The 24,343-nt window shown below is 37.2% G+C and overlaps 1 protein-coding gene across 10 annotated transcripts in view; it reads left to right on the top strand.

Moving 5' to 3' along the window:
* The first annotated feature begins 19,008 nt into the window (after positions 1–19,008).
* The window catches only part of mef2cb (myocyte enhancer factor 2cb), a 67,465-nt gene continuing 62,130 nt past the window's right edge, over positions 19,009–24,343 (top strand). For all 10 annotated transcript variants that reach the window (XM_086173497.1, XM_086173493.1, XM_086173492.1 and 7 more), the window contains exon 1: positions 19,009–19,227. The gene's annotated coding sequence lies outside the window, so the exon portion shown is untranslated. The remainder of the gene's footprint in view (positions 19,228–24,343) is intronic.

The following is a 24,343-nucleotide window of genomic DNA, read 5'->3' as shown; positions in this document are numbered from 1 at the left end:
GTGTTCTCAAATGTGAGAAGCGGAGGGAGGGAGAATTGTGAGGAAGTCCAGAGCAGAACTGAGAGTGTACTTAGATATGGTCACTTCCTTTTACTCTCCAGGTGCAAAAACATTGTCGGAATGACTTTGCTCACCCATGTAAAAAGATGAATATATTCTCTTTCACTTAAATTTTTTTTTCCAAATGTAGGTGAAAAATTAATATAGATCCATAATCATTTACTATAAGACCTTGTTTGGCATTTGAATGGTAATAAGTGCTTCTACTACATTGGTTACATTCCTAGAATTTAAAGTTTATTGGTTTGGTAATGTTTTGCCACTAGTGGTTGTGTCATTGCTATTACTACTTTCAATCCCCTGCAGTTGCAATTATTTTAACTCTATTGTTGATTACCAGATCAGAAAATCCACTCGCACTGTTTTCAAGAACTGATTTTGCATTGATCTTAAAATGAGGCACGATACAGTAAATGACATTTCTTTGCCTGGTCTAAAGTTTTATCGGGCACACCTCATCCATCTATCCATTGTCTGCCATTTATCCTGCACTCAGGGTCACGGGGGGATGCTGGAGCCTATTGGGCACAACTCATTTTAGATAACACTGATGGTGGTGTAAAACTCAAGGTGACAATGTTAAGATGTCTCAGAACCCAAAAGAAAAAGGATTATGTTCATATTTTAAATTTTTTATTCATACATTTTTAATTAATCTATTTAAATTGGAGACTGCAGGACAGGATGAATTTTCTGTTGGTCAGTATAGAAAAATAGGTGGAAGACTGCTGACTTGCAACTGGTAAAAAACAGTTGAATTTCTTCTCTATTACAGTAAACTGATGGTATTTGTATTATAGGTTCAGAATGAACAATCTATTCATTACTCTAAACTCTGAAAAAACACTTGTCAACTTCTCCTGATAATAAAAATCCAGGCCAATATCATCAAGGAAGGTGCTTTCAGCTCAAGACAGAACACAGTTTTGCACCCCTTTTCATATATATTTGTCTTGTCCGTTCACAAAGGACTGAAAATAGATCAGAAATGGATCACCGGAGGCAGAGAATTAATTTACATCGACTAATGATGGGCAAATTACAAAATTACACATTTCTATCAGCCCCTACAAAGCACTGCTGCTGCTATATGGTAATATTTTGGCAAATATGTATCTCACAAATACATATTATTCTGATATTTCTTTTGTATTTAGTTTTTTTGTATCAGAAACATCTATGGGAGGGAAAGGATGTGCAGAGAGTATTTTCATTCTTTTTTGTTTTGTTATACACCTTTTCAATAAACTGTCATATTTTACTCCCGGAGACACTGCTAAGTTGTTCCGCACCGCACCGCTGGCGGAAGTAGGATTTTGATATGACACATGGCTCTGGAGGAACAAACATCAGATTGGTTTATCAGCATTCGACAAATAGCCCAGTCTGAAAGGACATGGGACAAACCCAGTGAAATCAGCATTTTTTTCAGCAAAATTTGATAATATAGTTAGTTAATTAATTAAATTAGATTATCAATAATAATAATAATAATAATCAATACTTCTTGAGCTTTTGTCCATATGTTCTTAATCAGCAAAAAAAGGTTTTGTATGTTCCTCTGCATGTGTATCCATGCACAGATACAAATGAGTCCCAACGCGTGGATCATATTCTATGTTGCATGATGTTTCATCTTAAATATGAATCGAGGGCCATTGTTCCCATCTGTGTTTATGCATTCCTCAATCTTGATCAAAAAGACTCCTCATAGCCTCATTGGATAAAAACAAACACACACACAAGCAAAACAAAAATACACACACTTACTTCCACAAGCACAGACACACACATGTACACGCGCACACACACAGATACAAATAGAAAACATGCATATACACACACGTGCATAAATATCCAATTGCAATGTCCAAAACGAGCTTAGAAAGAATATTCATATTGCAGTTATGTAGTTCACTCGATACACGGACTCATCACTGTGTCCCTGAGATTTCTATCCATGCTACAGATTAGCTCTCCATCTCAGAGTTTATAGATTTACGATCTACTCTCAACTTCAGCTGAGATAAGGAGAACAAGTGAAAAACAAAAAAAAAAAAAAAAGAAATCAAAACCGCACACCCGCTGGGTGTTCGTAACGGGTGGGGGAGAGTTTGAAGAGACTGTAAAGGTGAGCAGGTGAAAGAAAAAGCAGACGAGTGTAGCTATCCCAGCCACCTCTCTGCCCTCCATTGCACCCCCTCCTCCCAGACCCCCATCCCTGCATCACCTCGCCTCAGGGGGTTGAACAACTACTCTTGATGGGGGGGCAAGTGTTCTCTCTGTTCTTTCTCATTGCCTCCGGGTGTACTACTGACTCTCACTACCCTGGCGATCTCCTGCCTCCTCACACTCCCAGAGTTTCACGCATACGGAAACACAAACACACTTACTAACACACAAGAGCTGTGCTGCATCTGAACTCACTTCGCTCTCTGCTCCCTCTCATCTTCCTATGTGGGGCTCTTTGTAGCCGCTGTGCCTGAGCTCAGTGAGGAGAACAGGGAGAACAAAGCCAAAGAAAAAAGAAGGGTGGAGAAAATAAGGCTGAGGTGGTGGGCGAGAGGAAGAAGGGGGGATGAATAAGGGAGACAGAGGGAAGGAGCTAATGTTCACATCACATGTGGAGTGTCGCCTGTTGTTGCTCACTGAACATCGGTCGGCGAACGTTTGTGCAACACAGCTTGATTTTGGGGCTGTCCTAGGTTGTGCATGAAGACGGCACAGAAACGTGGCAGAGACTCTAATTAGACAGGCCTAAGTGTATTGAACTGAAGGAGAACCCTAGAGCGCAGGCAAATGCTGCTCAGCCCCCCTGCAAACAGGGCGGGTGGAGACCCCCAACAGTAATTACAACGTTTCACAAACCAAGCAAGACAGCTTCAGGAAGGTTTCAATCAGAGAAATCCTCTTCCACTCACTGGGGAGCTAGGGAAGCGCTGTATTTCATTAGCCTTCACCATAGGGTCCTTTTAAAGAAAGGGAGATTAGGCTTTGGCTATTGCGTCAGCTGTTATGGTATCCCATCAACTGTGATTCAGCATTGTTGATGAAAATATATGAGGCACAACATCTCTGCAAAAAAAAAAAAAAAAAAAGTAATAACAATAAAAACCGACACCTCACACAGACACTGTTTGCAATAGGCCTTTGTAGTAGACTACTTTTAATTGAAATCAGACAAAGTACTTAATGTTCTTATTCATGCCTTTTACTAGAAAACATGGTATAAAATCAAACTGACTCCTCTTTAAATTTAGATATTTTACTTTTATGTAATGAAATTACTTAATTCATCTTTCTCTAGAAAGCTTGCCAGAGTCAACCCTAAATGTATCTTTATTATGCGTGTTTATTACTGTAATTTTTGAAAGCTAAGCTCTTTCTGTGCCGCAGAACACAGAGATAAACACAGAAAGTCCGGTGTTCACTCCAACCAGCATTCACTGGTGTTGGTTTTAAGCTTATGTCTGTTTCAATGCACTTGATCTAATCACTAATCATTATGGATCCCACTGCCAATGCTCTCTCTCTCTCTCTCTCTCTCTCTCTCTCTCTCTCTCTCTCTCTCTCTCTCTCTCTCTCTCTCTCTCTCTCTCTCTCTCTCTCTCTCTCTCTCTCACTCTCTCACTCTCTCACTCTCTCTCTCTCACCCACACCCACACCCACACCCACACACACACACACACATACAAGTACTGTTTACGTCCCTATATGTGGGTACAAAATTATCTGATAATTACTGCCCAAACTAATAATCTCTTAATTTTCCAATTGATAATTCCAATATATTTAATCTATTTCACAATCATATAGAGGCAGTTGTTGAGGTACTTTTAAAATCAGCTGTGCAGGTATTATATGTCACATCTGTGCTTTTTTCTGTTTAGATGACCAAAGCACATCATGGTATGGCTGTAATGAAACACTAAGGAATAAAAAAGAGGAGCATCAGTGATATAGGACACATTCAACTTTACCGTCAGATGAACTGCAGTACTTAAAGAAAAGGATGCGAGAGCTCAAGAAATAGACGTTATCTACCCAGGTATTCATTTCCAGACTTGATGAAAGTGGCAAAACTATTAAATGCTACACATGCTTAAGTATTGTGGATAATATAAGCACTGAAGTAATGTATTTTATTGACTGATGTAAATATATCCCTTTTACATGTATTTTATGTATAGGATTTACTAACATCTGAAATATGAATTTGAATTAGCTTTATCTGCTCTTCTTAAAACCCACATGCTTTTATTCCACAGCAAAGATGGCAATTGCAATCATACTAAATAGGCTTTAACCGTATCGAAAATTAATTAATATCAAATTTATTTGGGTTATCCATTTCTAAAACACTTGATTTTTGCATGCAAATGCCACACTTTTTTAAACATTCCTCCAATTCAATTAATTGGAATATCATTTAAGTCAACACGTTCGGTGAGTTTAATTCTTGTGGACTATTTAAATTGCTCCAGAGCAACAGAATCCCCTTCCTCTGTAAGTGGATTAATTAATTTGAATCAATAAAGTCTCTTGCACCACTCCCCCCAGAAAATACATAAATGCACACAAAGCCTTATCAACTGCAACTGAGGTCCCAGCTTTTGGTTCTCAGCGTGAAGAGAGATTTTCACTGAGACGACTGGATGTTGAATATTTCTATCCTGACATATGCTCTTTCAGCAATTTAGATGTTGTTTTGTGGTTTGTGCTGCAGGGTCTTATAGAGGCCATGACACATCGCTCTCTATTTTTTCTGTCTTTATTTGTTACTTGAAGAATAATTACTCGTGTTTGGCTAATTGCCCATAATTTGAAGTTTTCAAGTATTAAATGACTATTCAGAGCTAATGTCTGCATTTATGTACCAATAAAAAACATAATTGCTCAGTAAACTTTTATCCTGTATTTGAATTACACTTCAGCTCTCTTCCAGATTCCATGCTGGCACGCACAATCATTTTGATTTCTCACTTCTTGAAGTTGAGCTGAAGCCTTTGATTTAATTTATAATTTGCAATCTTATTTTAATTGACCATTATGTTTTTTTTTCAATTTAAATCGTGTGTTAATTATGATGCGGGGGGATTCCCATTATCTTAACGGAGTAGTCATAATCTTGTGATTGTTGATAAATCTTGTCAAGCTGCTGTGTTTCAAAAATAAACCTCATTTCAGACTCACTAAAAACTTATTACTAACCAGATGTATTTGACATTATTGATTTATAATGTACAGAATACTGTTGTCTTTTAAAGATTGAAAGCCTGGAATTGATTATGCTAAACCAAGAACAAAGCATCAAAATTGGATGAAACCATTGTCTCTCATACTATTTCGCAACATAATACAGGATAAGTTAACCTGAAAGCTGTTTTTCAAATTAAATGCAGTTATCTTACTACAGTCTGAAATGTAAAAATACACTGTTACAAAATAAAACTCTTATTTTGGAAAAGATGATCTGACATTATCAAACGCTTAACGCCAAAAACTGTGCCGATTTAATTTTATTATCAATATATCAAAATAGCCTCCTGTGACATAATTGGATCTTTCAAGCCTACACCACTGTGAAAAGAAGAAAAAAAGAAAACATTTTATAGTATAATTGTACATTAAGGACATAATAGTAAAGTACAAAATAACAATAGTTAAAATAGCACAATGACTGACCCTAAATACAAAAAAAGTCACATATCATCCTCCCTGCAAGCTCTGGCAAGCTTTAAGAAACTGCAGGTGGTTGGAGGACATTGGAAAGCATAGTTGAAGAAATACAATGAGAAATATAGGAGAAGAAAATCCCTACTGTTTGGAATTGTTTGTACTCTTTGCCAATAATATGTGAAAATGACTTTTTTCAATCAACCTAAAAACATCGTTTTTAGTTTCAGAAAATTTGATTTTGTGTAGCCCTTGAAAAATATGGCTTTTGAGAATGTATTTCCATCATCTTTCCCATTAATACAAAGTTCAATAATAATTACTATGGAAATTACATTTTATATATTTTTTGTTCATCGTTGCAGTACTTGCACTTATGTTTGAATGGCATAGCTTGTATAAATAAAGGTTGAATACAATTATGAAGAAATGTGAACATGGAAAAACTTTTGAGTTTTTTCCAAAATATCAAAAACAAAGCATATTATTTTATTTAATATTAATAGTATAAATGGTACACTCCGTACGTAATCGTAAAGTATAATAGTAAAATAGTTAAAATAGCACAATAACTAACACTAAATACAAAAAAGATGCTTATCATCCTCCCTGCAAGCTTCACACAGTTGACAGGCTTTAAGAAACTGCATGTACTTGGAGGACATTGGAAAGCCTTGTTGAAGATACAGTATACAAGAGGAAATATAAGGTAAAAATCCCCTCAGAGCTACGGGTGATAAACTCAAACCAAACTTCAGTTTCACAATGGTGGCGTTGTTACCCCGATTATAGATAGCCTCAGTGAGGTCACCGCTAAAACATCATGAGCAAACAAAACAAAACATATTTTCACCAAACCTGACTGATCAAATGATTATTTTATTTAAAAAGAATGAAAACCCCATATGATGAGTGCCAAAGCTATGTCTAAAAAATCTGAACATATTATAAGTCTAATTTTACATGATTGGGAATAGAAAATTATAACGCTACCGAGATGAATTGCAAGTTAAGCTTAAAAGAAAAAAAAATGTATTTGGAAAAAAATGCTTATCACTTGACAGGTTTTGTGTAAGGCGCCACGGGACAGAGTTGCCCGATGAGTCACGATGACTACCTTGAAATGTAAAATTCATGTAAAGAACAATGTTCAGCCTCCACATGTCAATGTTAAACATTAGTTTTGCTGTTTTAGTGTCATTTTACATTATTGGAAAAGCATAAAAGTGACTCGCTATGCCTCAACATATAAAACAGCTATAGTGGATTACTTCACATTTCTGTGTGCTCCCTTAAACTTGTAAAGAAGATCAGTCATGGTACATTTGATTCCTACTTTCAATTAAGGATTTAGTACAGCTGTCTTTAAACATAAAGATTATTTTGTGTGATTTGTGTCAACTGTCTCTACAGATTTTAAAAGGAAAGCCCAGTTTAGTTTTGATATCCATGGAAGACTGTGTCTGAAAATAGGGTTGACGGATGAGACAGTGTGAGAGCAAATCGTTCTCCCCTGATTTTCTGTGCTTTCCGAAAAGTCAGGAAAACTAAATAGTTCTGCATTAATATCGTTACGTACCAACATTTTCATTCCATATCGGCCGCTTGTAAATGAGTGCGAACAAACGCAAACACAACCCCCTCTCCCCCCTGTTCACCTCCCCCACTTTTCTTCAGCTAAGGTGAGGAATCTAATACCCAGGTGATGCATTTCTGTTGTGGGAGTGCATGTCAGGAGTGGAGTTGGTAAAATCCTCATATCTCAATATCTAAAAGATAGCTAATGATAGGGGCCTGTATAAAATGAGAAATTAAAAAGCCATATTTAAAAACTTTGTTGGTCTGTGATGTGATGTTTTGGAAAATAAATGTCTCAAGTCTGATTTGACTTTCCCAGAAACTGGCTCTGGAAAATCACAGATGCATTTTTCACACGTACTGAAAGTGTATGCCCACATTTTACTCTGCTTTTTTCAGCTCCGGCTTGTCACTCAGCTAGATCAAACTACTTGTCATAAAACAGAAATTGCAATTAACGTCTAATACAGGACATTGGTATAAACTACTCTAAACAGATGGCAATAAAAAAGGGTGGTATTTTGATGGAAAGACCACACAAAATAAAAAATATCAAACTGTTGTAAAGCTGCAGCCAACTTCTTTTTGGAGTCTTTTCAGAGCAGACAGGAAGTGCATTTCACAGAGAGAACACTGCAACAAAATTATCAGCAGATGCCCTCTACTTTCAGACTGATATAGAGGCCGACACCACATTATTAGTCAAAAACAAAATTGTTTTCAAGAGTGGCACTGAGAAGTTTGATTTTCTCCCTAATTCAGTATATTTTCTCATATGCATTGGTTTTAAAAGGACAAAAACGATAAAAGAATGAAATGGCGATCAAAGTACCCGATAATTGATTTCAATGTATTTGTTACTGAGTTGTTTAGATGTAAGTACTTTTAGCGCTGTCAGTTGCCAAGTAATGTGAGGTGCCTAAACAATATCGGGCCATGAAATATAATATTTGGAAGATGAATATAGATTATAGCTGTACAGTTTACACACTGTAGGACGGTTAATGGCAGTCATTGTGACTGTGTAGGGGAAATCAATATTAAATATGGAATTTGGTATTTGGGTGGCACGTGTGCCGCAGTTGTTAGCACTCCAACCTCTCGCAGCAAAAAAGGTGCCTTGTTCAATTCTGACATGTTCTCCCTTCGCCTGTGGGTTTTTTTTCTCAAATTGTCCAGTTTCCTCCCGCAATCCAAATCCATGCAGTAGGTTATTTGAAGAATTTAAATTGTAAATCAGAGGGAGAACAGTCAAATGTTTCTGTATATGGCCCTGTGATCGTCTGGTGACTGGTCCAGGGTGAAGCTCACTGCTCACCAGCGACAGCCAAGTACCTATGTAAGCAGTACAGACGATGAATGAATACATACTTGTGTCTTTCCTGTCATTCTGTCTATGGAATGATATCATATCAGCGGTTTTGTTCCCATAATAAACAAATAACCCAAATTTAAGTTGATTTATTAATTCATTTAGGTTAGATAAGGTCACGTGTTTCCCCTAATCCATTCACATTCCTAGATGAGGATTAGCGTGTCTTGATGTGGATCACTTGGCTCCAGCTCATTTCGGAAGTTGATTGATTTGATCAGGTATTTGAATCAGAACCAAGAACACGTGTTCCATTTCAAGAGATCTCTTAGATCTAATGAGTACAACTGCAATCCAACACTCTTTGTATTGCCGGTGGAGCTAAAGCATCACATTTGTTCATAACAAGCTGCAGGCAGTCTCTTTCTCTTTCTCTCTTATGATCCATCAGTTCTTGTCTTCAGGAGCTGTAGAAAGGTTAACTTTTCAGTCCAGTACAGACTTGCGATCCTGAGTTAATCATGTTGGAAAAAGGGCGATTACATGTATTTTAGTTATGTACAAAGAGAATAACAAGGAGAAAATGATGCTGAAGTCAAGCAGTATATTTCAGTTCCAGAAATAAAAGTAAAATGGAAGAAAGCAGGGGCCCCCATTTACTGTCCTTTTTATATGCTTTTTCAGTTTTAAGAGTGGTGGGCAGTTGGGCACTTTAACCTAAAACAATGTAATGGGTGACAACTCAGGGTTATACTGGCACTCCACATCCATCTGCTTGGAGCAGCACTAACAGCACTAACAGAAACCAAGCTCAACCAAGAGCTGCCCTTTCAAAAATCCTTTTACCCCCCAGAGGTTCCACACAAAAGTGTGTTATGGACTGTATCAGAAAAAATCAATACTAAGTCGAATCTGAAATAATTTGGAGCACAACTCAAAAGAAGTAATTCCAGGACCTAACCCCTTTTGCCGTTGTTGATATTTCTATTTTCAATCTTTCTTGCCCTCAAAGCAATTTGAATAAAGCAATTAAAAAATGATGAGGTATAGCATAGAATTTATAGAATTAATTACATAAATAAACAGTATATAATGCATTAATGTATTAGGTGAATTCTGATTGTTTTATTACTCTTAGATTCATTCAAGGAAGACAGGGTTTTTATACGACAAGAAATAACCATTAGTGCTCCCCATAATGACACAGAAAATCCAAGCGGACGTGAACCGTAATCCAACAGCAGTGCCAAGGCATATGGAAGATCCACTGACATGCCTCTCCATCTTGGTGGATCCATCTGTCAGTCTATGCTTGTGCTTTGCTGCTTTCTATGGCATATTTGACAGCACCACACCTCACTTAGATTAGAAAATTATACAAATGTAAGAGTGGAAAGGTGTAATTGAAGATGGCGAAAGGGCTGATTGGGAGACATTTAAATGATTATTCTCCTTTGTTCAACATGGAAAGCGTGTGGCAGAGGCCACAGGGAGAAACACTAAATCATTACTTTTCCTGACAGGTGGATGACAAGTCCCACTCTCTTCTCTGCCATTCTTTTTCCAAGAATTTTTGCAGAGGGGGTCAGAAAATGTATGATAATGCAATGACCCATTTTGGTCAGGAATATATTTGAAAATCTAATGGCGTAGGTAGGCTTTAGCTTTACATGATGTGGTTTCCTATTGGGGGAAATTACTGTTTGGAATTGTTTGAACTCTTCCAATATAAAGTGAAATTGAGATTTTTCAATCGACCAAGAGCATCGTTTTTAGTTTCAGAAAATTTGATTTCAAGTAGCCCTTGAAAAATGGCCTTTTGAGAATGTATTTCCACCAACGTCCCCATAAATACGAAGTTATATAATAACTACTTTGTTTGTGGAGGTTCTCAGTCATCCAGATCATAGTGAATTCTTGTTGAAAACTTCTTGTTGTGGCAACTGAACTCAACTTTCATCACTTGAAGACATTTCACCCCTCATCTGAGAGGCTTTTTCAGCTTTTCTTCAGTGCTTCTTCTGAAGAAGCTTCTCGGATGAGGGGTGAAACGTCGTCAAATGAAGATATTTAAGTCCAGTTTCCAAGACAAGAAGATTTCCTGATGGACTGACCCCCTGTCGGGATTTAAATTGGGCACTTTCATGAATATGGCATGAAATAAAGCTGTAAAAAATACCTGTTAACAATGACAGCAATTGAAGACATCCATATTTTTCTCAAAAGTTTAATTTAAACTTATGAAAAAAGCTAGTGAACCGACTGAAACAAATAAAAACTTACAACTTCAAAAAATATGTAATGTAGTTAAAGACTTGTTGCAGCCAGGTTTCACAGCCCAACACAGCAAAGATTTGTTCATTTTATGTGTCAATACATACTGTATGTGCAGATAAAGCCATGTCTGTGTTTCTCTCATTATCTGTCAGCAAGATACAAAACTTATGGTAGTTCTCCTGTCAAAACAAGTATTATTTTTCATACCTTCCTTATTGAAAGGACTCGAGATTCATACAACATGTTTAGAGCAGCCTGAATAAGAAATCCATACAGAATGGTCCCATTTCCAGTACTTTTTTGTCATCCCCTTTCACCACTGCCAGTTTCAACAGTGAAATTAGAGTATATTAAAGTTACTTTCAGTCATTTGCATGTATGACATTCATATAGCATGTGCTATACTTTTAGTCTGTCAGGTTAAATGTAGCTGACAGAGAAGCGAGGCAACACCCAAAACCCCTGGCCTGAAATTCACTGTACTGTGTTCATTTTGGTAGTGCACTGCAGGCCATTGATATTCTGCTTTCCCAGTATCCTACTATTAAACCCATGTGGCTTCGTAATATATGCATTCTTTTGATACAGTTATGGCACTCAAAAGAAACACATCTATAATTTTTATTTTTGAATGCAGCAGTGAGTATGCAACATGTCAATAGATCTGTTAGCAACGTGTATTGCTACAAGTAGAGACTTGAAATGTTCTGTGAAAACTTTCTTTATGTTCATTTAATTTAGTTTCATTTATGGGAGCAAATAAGTCTCACTTTTCAAAATCAAGACACACAAATCTCAAGTCCATGTTGCTCCTTGGCAAGAAGCAGCTCATACACATCATAAAAAGACATGCATGCTGGGTATATAACATACAGGAAATTAAGCTGATTTGCTTCCAAGGCACAGTGATTTTTTAACATTTTTGTGCTTGGCGAGAGTGTGTTGAGTGTCTGGTTTCTCTTTGCAGTCAATTTCATAAATCCAGACCAAATGATGCATATCAAAACATAGCATTAACATGGAAGCCTCCTTATTTGGAGGCTCAATAATGTTATCTAATTTGAGCAATATTGTTGTGCTTTTGTTCTTTTTTAAGAATACATCTGCATGTTGCAGATTTAAAAAATGCAAGATTGTTATAGAAAAAGATATGGAACCGTCACTGCTGTGGTGACCAGCTGAAATAGCAGTCAATGAAAAACACAAAAATTCTGCATTTCTATACTCAGCCTTTTTCAACTCTCTTGTAAATTGACCACTGTCTCTCTGGATTGATCCAAAGCAAAGAATTGGATGAAGACAAGGAAATGTGGTTGGCACGCTCAAGTCTTTCATATCACATGGTTCACCTCCATGTGACTTCATAAGCCATTTGCATTACTGTCAAAGTGAAGTTGTAAATCTTCAACGTTTTTGCTGTGTCAAATTTGGAAGAAATGAAATTTGTGACTTAGAGGAAAGTTTTACTTTGTCACAGTAAGGGGATGTGGCTTGAGTGTTTTTCACTTTCCCTGCACATTGGACGGCACGGTGGTACAGTGGTTAGCGCTGGTTCGATTCCGACCAAGGAACCTTTCTGTGTGAAGTTTGCATGTTCTCTCTGTGTCCGCATGGGTTTCCTCCGGGTTCTCCCACCGTCCAAAAACATCCAGGTAAATTGGAAAAAAATAATTGGGAAAATTGCTCTGAATGAATGAGTGAGTGAATGGTTGGTTGTTTGTCTATATATGTGGACCTGCGATTGACTGGTGACCATTCCAGAGTGTGCCTTGTCTCTTGTCAAGCTTGGATAGGCTCTAGCATCCCCCACAACCCTGAGTGCAGGATAAGCAGAAGAAGACGGATGGATGGATGGATGGATGGATGGGAAGCTAATTACCAATCTATTTCCCAATCAGTTGCAAACATGATGTTGGCCCAAATTGGTGGTGGGACTCAGTGGACAGTAAATTATTTTAACATGTGATTGGCCACCATTGGCCCTTTTTATTTATGTCTTCATTTTCTTTTGTCATTTTTGCTTCTGAACTTGAGACCATATACAATAGCTTACTGGTGTATTTCCACTGAGGTTTTAAATATTAAGAATCTTAAAGAAATGGAAACAGGTATATAACAGGTTAACCAAAGACTTATCTTTATCTCTTATCCTTAATTTGCAGTGAAGTTAATGTGGATACACCTGTGTGTGTGTGTGTGTGTGTGTGTGTGTGTGTGTGTGTGTGTGTGCTTTTTCTTAACAATTAAATTATTACAGTAACAACTTTGGTTGCCATGGCTATTGTTTCCATTGATGAGAATAATTGGCATTTCTTACCAGTTTCAATCAAGTAATTTTTTTCCCAAAAATGTTAAAGAAGTGATTCGTTGCGGTCAATTTCTTTGGAAATAAATTTAATCCTCAAATCCCTTAAATTCATCGAAATTAATAAGATCATATATATTATTTTGTTTTCATAACATTTAACTATTATTTTCATTTCATTCATGCCACGGCGTATTTTTAGATCACACACACACACACACACACACACACACACACACACACACACACACACACAAACACACGCACACTGATGCATACACACTCAACTCAAAGTTGAAGGGCAATAGACACCGCAAGCTGTCTGCATCAGTCCCATAGTCTCCAAAGTTTAGTAGGACGTCAGTGTCAGTGAGCATAGACATGTCAGAGTGAGTTTAAACTGCAAGTGTTTAGTTAATGTTGAGCGAAGCCTAACCACTCCGGATGCTTAAGGTGCAGATATACTCTGTCACAAGAAAGGTGTTTTTCTTGACCACCCTTTCTGCTCACAGACCAGAAATTCACCCTCATGATGGCCTCACCAAAGGAATTTCCTACTTGAAAGTTTGCTTCTCAGTTCTCATGTGATACAAGGGCTTGTTACTTTTGAAACTATGCAAATGACTGAATTTTAACAGAGCCAAGCTGATGTTTTGTTTCAGGAGGTATTCTGTCAGCCCATTCACTCTCTAACATGGCTTATAGCTCAACTTACCAACACGCGCTAGTCAATGAATAATGAAAATTTTGAAAAATAAAAAGAGCATTGAAACAGAGAAATGTTTGTCCCAGTGTCCCCGTGAAGAAGCTACAGAGACTTCAACTGTTCATTGTTGCTTTGCATTGTTAATCATAAAAATACTGAGTAGAGCATGAAAGAGTAAATAATAAAATATTAATGGTGTAGATATTTACTCCTTATCACTTTTGCATTATCCTCAAGTTCAATATATAATTCATGCTTTCATCAAAATTGAAGAACTCCCGGTGTGAAGTTACTTTCTGTCGCCACATTTAATTAATTTGATGTGACAAAGACATCTAGTAATAGTCGAGTATGTAATGCCCTGTTTCAACAAGCTGAAGATCAACATATTACGCATTGATACTATGTATAGCTTGACTATGAAATATACACTAATAAGCAATTTCTTGCCTGGCATGCTTTCAAAGGAAGTCAGGAACATTTACTGAGTTATTATGGCCTCACTGATTAAAGTGTGTAATATCGTTAAGTTGGGCTCAAATGGCATCCCAAGTTCATCACTGCTTCCCTTCCTATTTACTTTCAAATCAAAATATCTGTCATGGAGGTTTAATAGGTGGGGGAAAATGGTCCAAGAGCAAAATGGGATGAAAATAAGAGTTAAAGGATTGAGATTTAATTGAGTGATGTGGCTGCACTGTTTCTAACATCATTGATTAAAAGCATGAATATTAATCCAGTATGTATTACTGATATTGTGACTTTGGCCCAATCTACTTGACACAGCTTATGAGATGTGGCTAATTAAAAAGTCACGCTATTTTTGCCCTTTATTATTCTTTGTTAATATCTTTGACATTTTCTTAAATTGCAGATATGTGGCTGAACATTCAATTGGATTGCCCATCAATTTAAAGATGGTGCCTTGAGCCATTTAGGATCACCATTTGAGAGAAACAATGGTGAGAAAGAATAGGAGAAAAAGAGGGAATTATAGTATCACAAAGACTACTTTGAAAGTTCTGAAAGCACCATTTTGTACATGCTTTATTGGTATATTTTGTCATGGTAAATAAACAGAGGACTTGCTGCGGTCACAAGAAAAGAGCTCTTCATAGCAATTTGCTCTCAGCACCCTGGAAACATGGATACAGAAACATGAGGGAGCTTGCAAGTTAACATGAACACAGAGCAATGAGTGCAAGGGTAAGTGCTTCACTCTGTTACCATGGCCACCTGGAAATGCTTTTTGTTTATCTGTAAAGAAAAAATGCGGAACAGACCAGGAGGCAGAGAAAATATCATTTGGAAGGGGCAATGTTTGATGTAATAAAGGATTGTTAAGGTTGTGCATATAGGCTACATGTATAAACACACATACATAATCGTATACACACATCACTAGTGCGTGTGTGTGTGTATGTGTGTGTGTGAGCACGTATGCATGTGTTAGCAGGTGTGTGTGTGTCTGTGCTTGGGTGCGTGTGTATGTGTGTGTACATACAACGGAAACTGACATTCAAGTTTCACGAGCTGAGACAGGGTAGCATTAAGAAAGATACAATTCCCAAAGGTCTTAAAAGAGTGCTTCTATTTTACGAAATGTGGAAAAAAAATGCATATTTCCAAACTAACTACAACTAAAATATTTCATGCTCTAACTAAAATATTTCTTTCCGCTTTTATTTGGCTTAATTAATAGTAAATGCACACATACCATCATTTCGGTCATCCGTGTATCCGGCCAGGAATTATCATTTACATTAAATATTGGATTTCAGAAGTAGAAAACATACATTGAATTGACTTTTTTTTTTAAATTTAAGTCATGCATAGTATATATGCCTGATACTAGTCACATTGTCCTTTTAAGAAAAATGTCAGGCTGCACTTAGAGGCTGAACAGTGTGGGATAAAGAGTTAGCCATGGCACCAGTCATAATCCACCCCTCAAAAGAGCCAGATGGAGAGGGTATGGTTTCAGTCAAAATATTGTTTTTGGATTGAGGTGCGTACCCACTCTCTCCCTCTCATGTACTCTCAATTCTCTGTCTCCTTTCCTCTCAATCTTTCTCTCTGGTACTCTAAATCTTTCTAACCCTCTTCTTGCTGTGTTTTATCAGATTCTGTCACAGCAGGCCTCTCATAAAACCAACACAGCTCATCAGGATAGATCTCCAGAGAAACAGCTTGGTCAACCATCTACAGCGGTCCAGGTTAGATTGAGGCCTTGGTCAGTGTTTATGAAGAATATCAGATTTGGAGAGCTGATTCAAATTCAACATATCAAATCTATGGGAAATGATTGGTGGTGAAGAGGACAATTTAACGTACCTGAGCAGCAGTCTTAAATCATCAGTCTTACTCTGAGACACTCGATAAACATACACCTCCCCAGTTTGTGTCTGGATTGCTGGGCCTGTGGGGCAGGAAGGTATGTGCTTAGTTGTGATTGTGTGCCATGGCCTCCCGTCATTCTCGGATGCTGAACACATAGAGCAACCTTGTGCAGAGCAGTGGGCTGGGCAGACACACACAGAAGTCAGCTCACGCTATGCAGTCCTAAGTAGGCTAAATATGTCGTACTAAACTAAAAAGATTGCAAATTTACAAATGATAAAAAATACAAGTTTTATGGGGAATGGCTGACAACTGGAACCGTGTGTGTGTGTGTGTGTGTGTGTGTGTGTGTGTATGTGTGTGTGTGTGTGTGTGTGTGTGTGTGGGTGTGGGTGTGTGTGTGTGTGTGTGGATGTGTGTGTGCAAATAATTTGAAAATGACATACAAATACAGTTGTAAATATTCATACACACATACATGAGTGCATATATACTGTATATATGTAGGCACATATGATTATAACTTTGGTAGGCCAGGTAGGCCACATCTTTTGAATGCCAGAGTATAAAACAAAATTTCCCCCAAAACAACTGGAAATTATATTCAGTGTCTGTAGCTGATGGTATAATAGTTTGTTTCTATAAAATACATAGTTCATCAGTTATCTTGGGGAGTCTGTATGAGTTTCTGTAAACATAGAATGAATGAAATTTTCATCTTGCTGTTAGTGCCAGATAGTATTACAAGGTATTAGTAATATAGGAGAGACATACACAAGTTTGTTAGGAGTTTAGTAAATCATGAGAATGTTAAAATATGAACCTCAAAACAGGGGACAGTAATCTTTCTTTAATTTATGATTGTATTCTGCAAAAAAAACAAAATAGGTTCAGCAGTTAGTTCTGAAGAACCTTGAAAAACCTGATTCTGCACTTGGCACCACAGCATGACTTTACTGTGTTTAGCGCTGAGTTGCTGATTAGTATCAGAGAATGCTTCACAATGTTTTTTTTGTTTGTTTTTTTTAGATAACATTTTCTTCATAGTATTTTTAAACAACATGTACAGAATTCTGTGCAATCATTAATCAATTCACATTCTCTTTGGTTGTCCCCAAGTTTCACCTGGAATTTATAATGTAGGTTCTATAAGGAGATATGTAAAAAAAGTATACATATGAAATTGTTAAATATCAATTCCACCATTGTAGGTACAGCAACCATATGAAAGTTACTTCCATACTGAATCACTCAGCCATCTAGAACCATCATAACTGAATTAAATTCCCCTGTTATCCATCATCCCATCACAACCCAGCCCCACCCTAGAAGATTACTAAATTCATGTCCATTAGGTCATTCAAATATCAGAATGGCCAGATACAGATCCCTAAATGTATAGGGGCACAGGGAGTCATGGTGACAGAAATGACCAGAAATAATCAGATTACTTGACTACCTGTGCCCAGAAACATGTAAACAATACAACCAGATCAATACAAAACATATTTTGCTGTCAGAGGAGTGTGAATAAGAATCATCAAGGGGACACAACTGTTTTATCCTCTCTTGCGGTGGATTTCCTCCTCTGGATGTATTCTGAGGAAAAATCTGTTTTCCCATCATGTTTCCTTTATATCATCAATCTCCATTTTTACAAATTACCTGATTTAAGAGGCATTTATAAGACAGTAATTTCTGGAGATCATTCATTGCCATTATCATCATTTGATTTTGGCAGCAGGTATAAGACCCCTGGCTGGAAAATGCTTGATAAAAATACAATTACCCCTCTGCCGCCCCCACAAAGCTCTGCTAATCAGAAACATGTCACAGGGAATATTGGGCTTGTTAAGCTTGTTGATACTTACATTATACTGAATATCATTAGAATTGAGAAATGAATTATTGTCAGGCTGCAGCAGCTTAAGGAAAGTCATAACTTTTCTGTTGGAAAAGTCTGTTGGAGAGGTGAGATTTGTATCAGCTGTTTATGTGGGGGGATGGGTTGTGGGGACTACGGCTGTTTCTTGACTGTAACTCTTTGAGGCAAACTACTGTGGGTGGATTTCAGTAATAGATATACTTGGTAAAATGAGCTTGTAATTACCAAATTATAGGTGTATCCCATTGCACCTGGTATTTTCACATTAAACAAGATACAATCAATAACGGCTAATCTCTTCTCTCAGATCATTTATTTTTGATTCACACTGCTTTAACTGATGTCAGCTATAAAAGGAGTATCCGTATGCTGTCTAAGCAGAGTGTATATTTAAAAAAACACTACCGTCGTGATGTTATTCATCGTCACTGAATATAAATAAATAATGCATTAATAAGTCTGGCATCATGTTTGATTTCAATGACTAAGTACATCCAAATGTAGCACACCATAGGTCCTTTTTCAAACGTCTACAAATAGGTGAGGAAAGTAGTGTTAGGTTCAAAGTGTGGGTATATGACTGCCCGTGTAACAGCTCTATTTCGAAATAGCATCAAAAATGGCATCACAAATGCCACTCTGAACAGGGCAGCATTCTTGCTGGGGCAGTAATCCTGGTTCAGCTATGAAGTATATGCCATTGCTGACAAAGGTCTGGGATGTGTTTGCTTGCTTATGTATGGGAGTGCCAATGATACTTCAGTGGGCTAAATTTACTTTGGATTGACAGGGGCAGGTGGATTAAGCTGGGACAGGGGTAGGGCTGGAGGCTGTTGGGGGTGGTTGCAAAGAACTACCTGGTTTCAGATACAGATAGACAACAGGGGCAAACACAACCCAAACCAGGGTTTGTTTTTTTTCTCAAAGCCAGCTGGTCTGGCTTTACAATATGCTGGACATTGAAATCATGCAGGTTGTGTTTATATAATTGTTTTCTGTTTAAATTTAAATTTTGTGAACTGCAAATGATGATCCTCAGCTGGTGCTGTAGGGTGTAACTTCCTGGGGAAGCAGAAAATACGGCACGGGTGAGTTTTCTCAGCACAACTATTCCCTTGTTTTCTTTTTTCCAATCTCCCAAATTTAAAATGGCGCTGGGTTTGGTTGGTCATGATATGTAAAATAGATTAGGCCATCATTTTGATATTTGAGCCTCCTAACCTTTGGGAGATTTATTTTTAGGGGCTGTTTCCTAATGGATTTATTATATCCTTCTTGGATTTAGTGAATGATTTCTTTGTCATAGAGCCCATTAATGAAATTGCTGTACCAGCGTGAAAAAGCCGAAAGATACATTTAATTGATGTTTACTTAAAGTTTTCCTTGCACTTGACAAAGCTGAGAGACACCAGAGAAGCTCTGCTGCTGCAAGAGCAGTCATATCCCAGCTGTTGCCAATCATCTCTGTGGAGAACTTGGGGAATGGCTGATGTAGACACCTGGAACCGTGTGTCTGTGTCTGTGTGTGTGTGTGTGTGTGTGTGTGTGTGATAGTTTTAGAACTCATCATTTTTATTCCTCCAAAGCAGGACAAATGGTTGGAGGCGCTAAAGTAGAACTTAATAATGTTGTTCTTCTGTTTCAAATTCTTCACAGTCACTTTGGCTTATTGGTTCTTTTAAAGATAATTGCTTACAACATTTCACTGCACACTCTGGAATCACTGGTGAGGGGAAAGTGCATAGCTTCAGAATGCTGTTTGGTTTAAAAATGACTCATTTCCTTAAGGTAGCAACTTAAGGTGGTAAATACACACTTCAATAACAATATGTGTCAAGGTTTGGTCTTTCAGTTCAGACATAGTGGCAAACCGTTAAGACAAATGAGATACCTTTGGCATAAAATGAACAGGAGAAGATTTATTCCTAACCCTGTGGTTTTGCAGGAGGCAAAATGAAAGTAAATGGTTTCTACAGCAGGGCATTTATCCTCTAAGAAAAAAACTCCTCTCTTTATTCCCAAGAAAATACTTGATTTGAATGAATGGTGAAGAATTCATACTTATTCATTTATATTGATTGAATGCCCTGGTTTTTCCATTTTATGCTTTGATACTTATCTACACACTCATTCCTAAAGACAACAGGGTGGCACCTTCAGATCATAGACTAGACACATGGAAATTAAAAGAGAGCATCACATACTAAAAATAAATTAATCATATCCAAATAAATAGAAAAGGCAAATTGGAAGAGTGCATCTTATATTTCAATTGTACGTCATTAAATTTTGCAAGTTATGCAACCTTTCACACCTGCATCCAAGTCAGAGAGCTGTTGTCCTCTCATTGTTAATCTAAACAGACAGGACCTGAGAAATATTGACCCAGGTTACAATAACTGCTCAGTCTTCACTTATTAGCTTTTCTGTCCCTCAATTCCATCACTTTGATGGTCAGCAGAGTTGAGGAACTCTGTTGTTTTCTTTCTCTGTAGGGAGGTGAGTGTTCTTGCACATTTGCCTCTGCGCCTTTGAAACTTACCTCATCCTGTCATATTATCTCTACAATGCCACTGCATTGTTGCAATGCATTAATACTGTAGAGGTTGCTAAGGGTTGTTTATTTTCATTGGCAATCTGACAATAGAATATATTTTGATGCCCTAACCTGAATAAAAACTGAAAATTACTTAAGTGAGCCTTCAAAGGCACAGCTGTTCATGCTTGTTGGAGCTTGTTTCCTTCTAGTCGGAAGGTATTTGATGCAGATATGCTGTTCTATGTTTTGACCTCTGTAAATACAAAAGGGGGATTAAGATACAGCTTAGATTTAAATCACTGTTTTATTTCTGTTTGTTTTGTTTTTGTTTTTTTGTCAATACCTCAAATTTGACTGTGGTTGTTAGTGAATGTACAGTAGATTTTATTACGGAATGTACTTTACATATTTTAAAGCAAAATGCCACCGAACCTGGATCGATTTCCTTTATGGAAGCAGTTGTATTTTCGGTGGCATGGTCAATAGAATAATAGCTTACAGTAGTGATGTACTAAGTTACTTTTTGAACATTTCCATCTGGTGTGAGACCTCCTTATATGAAAACTCCCTTTCCAATGACACCCCCAGCTCTTCTGAGTCCATAAAACAATAAGACGCTACAGTGCCACTATACAACGCCTGTATGCAGGGGCCGCCTAAATCTACAAAACATGAGTGCTGGCACGAGGCAGCTCTTTTGATCTGGAGCTAATCTCAGCTGCCTGCCTCCCCTCTGATCATGTCTGAATAAGAATGAGTTGGGGGTGATCCTGGAGGCACAAAGCTGTAGACGGTGCCGTTCATTTGCTGCGATCAAGTGTGTAAAGCAGGCCTATATCACTGGTCACAAGGCCTCATTCAGATATATTATATTCTTCTGTTCACAGTCAGATGCTATCAGCTGCTTGTGGAGAGTGTGGAACAAGTTGCATGGCCATGCTGAGTGATCTTTAATTTTAAAGGAATTGGCTAAGGACAACAGCTGCAGGAGGACTTCTGCTATGTAATTGTTACTGTGGGAATGGAGGAAATAATGGCTGCAGGGATATTTACAGTAATGTGAATGTATTATGAAATACAGTTTAAAATCCTATAGTTTGATCAATCAAAACAAATCAAAAGAGGAAGTAACAATTGTGTTTTCTGAACTTGTAGACCATGAAAAAAAGAACATAAGAACAAAAAATGAAAAATGATCAATGACAATGAATTGAATAAAATGAATTATATCAAAGACAGGGTGTTTTACATAATTTAACAAATAATTGCAGCTTAAGATAGTCAATCTATCTGCAGTAACAAACCAAATTCCAAAATATTTTGGCTTATTTTGATTTTGCAATATATTATGTCAGTTGTAACTCATAACAATTACATATGTTTGCAGTATCACTTTCTTAGACATGAGAAATATCTATTGCTGCATTTTTTTTCATGTATAGCTTTTGAACCATTTCAGGGCATGCCGGTGAGAACAAATAACAAAAAGAATCATTGGCATCTTGCCTTTATGGGCACAATTAGAGAAAGGGCAGCTAGAACAATGAAATAACTGTGCCTGTGTTGGAGCAGTTAACAGGGAATTACTTTCCAACTATTCAAAAGGAGGAAAAATCATTAGCAGAAAGTAAATTCCATTTTCACCCTAACATGAAGCAATCTCGTTTGAAACAAAGAGAACTTTGAACCAATGATATAAGAACAAAACATATTGCTTGCATGTCTATAGATAAAGAAATGCTGTGAAATTAACAAGAAATATTTGGATTCTGTAAAAAAAATAATATTCTGTAAATGTTTTGACCTTTCCACAGAATTGATGGTACTATGCTGTCAACCAAATTACATTTATGAGGGGATAAAACTGACTGGCTGAATTTTGTACAGCAATGCCTCCAGTTTAACCCATTCAGGCGGCTGAGAATGAAACAGAGCTCCCCTGCAGGCAGCACAGTCAATTACACAGTTCACAGAGTCCAAATGCACCTCTTAGAAGACCTTGCACATTTCTATATGAGGAAGGGTTGTGATGGCAGATAAATTCGGAGGGAGAAAAAAGTAATGGGATTATAAAATCAGTCATTGTGCAGATTGCAGATATCAGTCAATTCTGTCCTCTTTTCTTATTACAAAATACACATTATACATACTTAGGAAAATCATATATCATTATATATATATATATATATATATATATATATATCATCATTTTTAAAAAACTTATTCTTTGTTAAATGTCTTACTAATTGCATTGGAACTTATATTACAAATAAACATCCATGTGTAATGAATATTTGAGTTCAATGTTTTCCATTCAAAAGTCAAATGTCATTACTAACATGAGAAGCAACAGGTACAGTCAACAGCTCAGCTGATAGCTCTGTATCTTAGCCAATGCAGCGCAGTCACAGGACCATGGGGCTTTTCCTATGATGTAACTGGAGCATCGAGCAGAACAAAAGCAGAGCTTGTTGTTCAGCTTGTGCCTCATCCATAATGCATACAAGGTGTACAGACAGCAAACTGTTGGTTAAACACGACACATGCAAATCACCAGTACCAGTACCGGTCTCATATTGAGCACTGCTCAGTAAGGGGTTGAATAAGGGTATTGCACTCTTCCAGTCCTGACCTGATTTTATTGGGTATTGGGATCAGGGTTCTGCTCTGAAATAGATCTATGAGGACCAGCATACATTTGAAATACTTTGGAACTACTGTCATCTTTGTAGGACAGAGTTAATGGCTCCAAACGACACAGACATACTGTTCTATTGAAATTAAAGCTCTTTTTAGTTTCACTGAGAAGTGAGTCATACCTTAATGGAACAGTACATTTACTGATAACTAGCCATAACTTTTTTTTTCCTCAGTGTTCCTGCACTTACCATTCATACAAAAAAAAAAAAAAATCTGGTTCATTATTGTCACACTTATAGCAGAATGTAAATGAAAGGCAAAAGCATATTTTTGAACCATCAGATCCATGGTTCAAAAGTATTTAGAGGATATTGCATTCTTAATGTGGTATGATGAATGCTTCCCACAATTAGGAATTTAAATTAGGATATAAGTCAAATTTGCCCTTAAAGAGTGAGTGAGTAAATGTTGTCCGTCTTTGTATGTGGCCCTGCAATTGACAGGTGACCAGTCGAGGGTGTACCCCGCCTCTTGCCCGATGACAGAGCTAGGATAGACTCCAGCATCCCCTGCGATCCTGAGGATAAGCAGCAGAAGATGGATGGATGGATTATTTCTGATTTCTATAATATGACATCATACTCCTATTAAATTAAAAGCAATTTTCTCTCACCTTTGCGTGCCAAAATATATTTTACAATTCAATCCAATGCAATGCAATGTATGCCGAAATTACTGATGATATTACCTTCAGTTTCATTCTGAATGTCATTACTAAGAAGCTCAACTTCACGTGTAATACACTGCTCTGGAAGATTCATACAAAGACCAAACAGAGATCTGCAGCGGATAATTTCTCATTTGGAATGTGACATGACTCCCGTTACAGGGACATGTAACCCAAAAAAAAAAACACAAAAGCAGATTTTCTGTCACTTATGATATGGATATATACATTTCACACAAAGTAAATTTAGGGGATGTAAATGTGTTCTTTATTGTGGCCAAAAAAAAATATTGTGAAA

Source organism: Fistularia commersonii, chromosome 26 (assembly GCF_037954325.1).
Source record: "Fistularia commersonii isolate RoL2024-O1a breed Wild chromosome 26, RoL_Fcom_v1.0, whole genome shotgun sequence".
Lineage (NCBI taxonomy): Eukaryota > Metazoa > Chordata > Actinopteri > Syngnathiformes > Fistulariidae > Fistularia > Fistularia commersonii.
The sequence above is the reverse complement of the archived record's forward strand: the minus strand, read 5'-3'. Positions and strand labels throughout refer to the sequence as shown.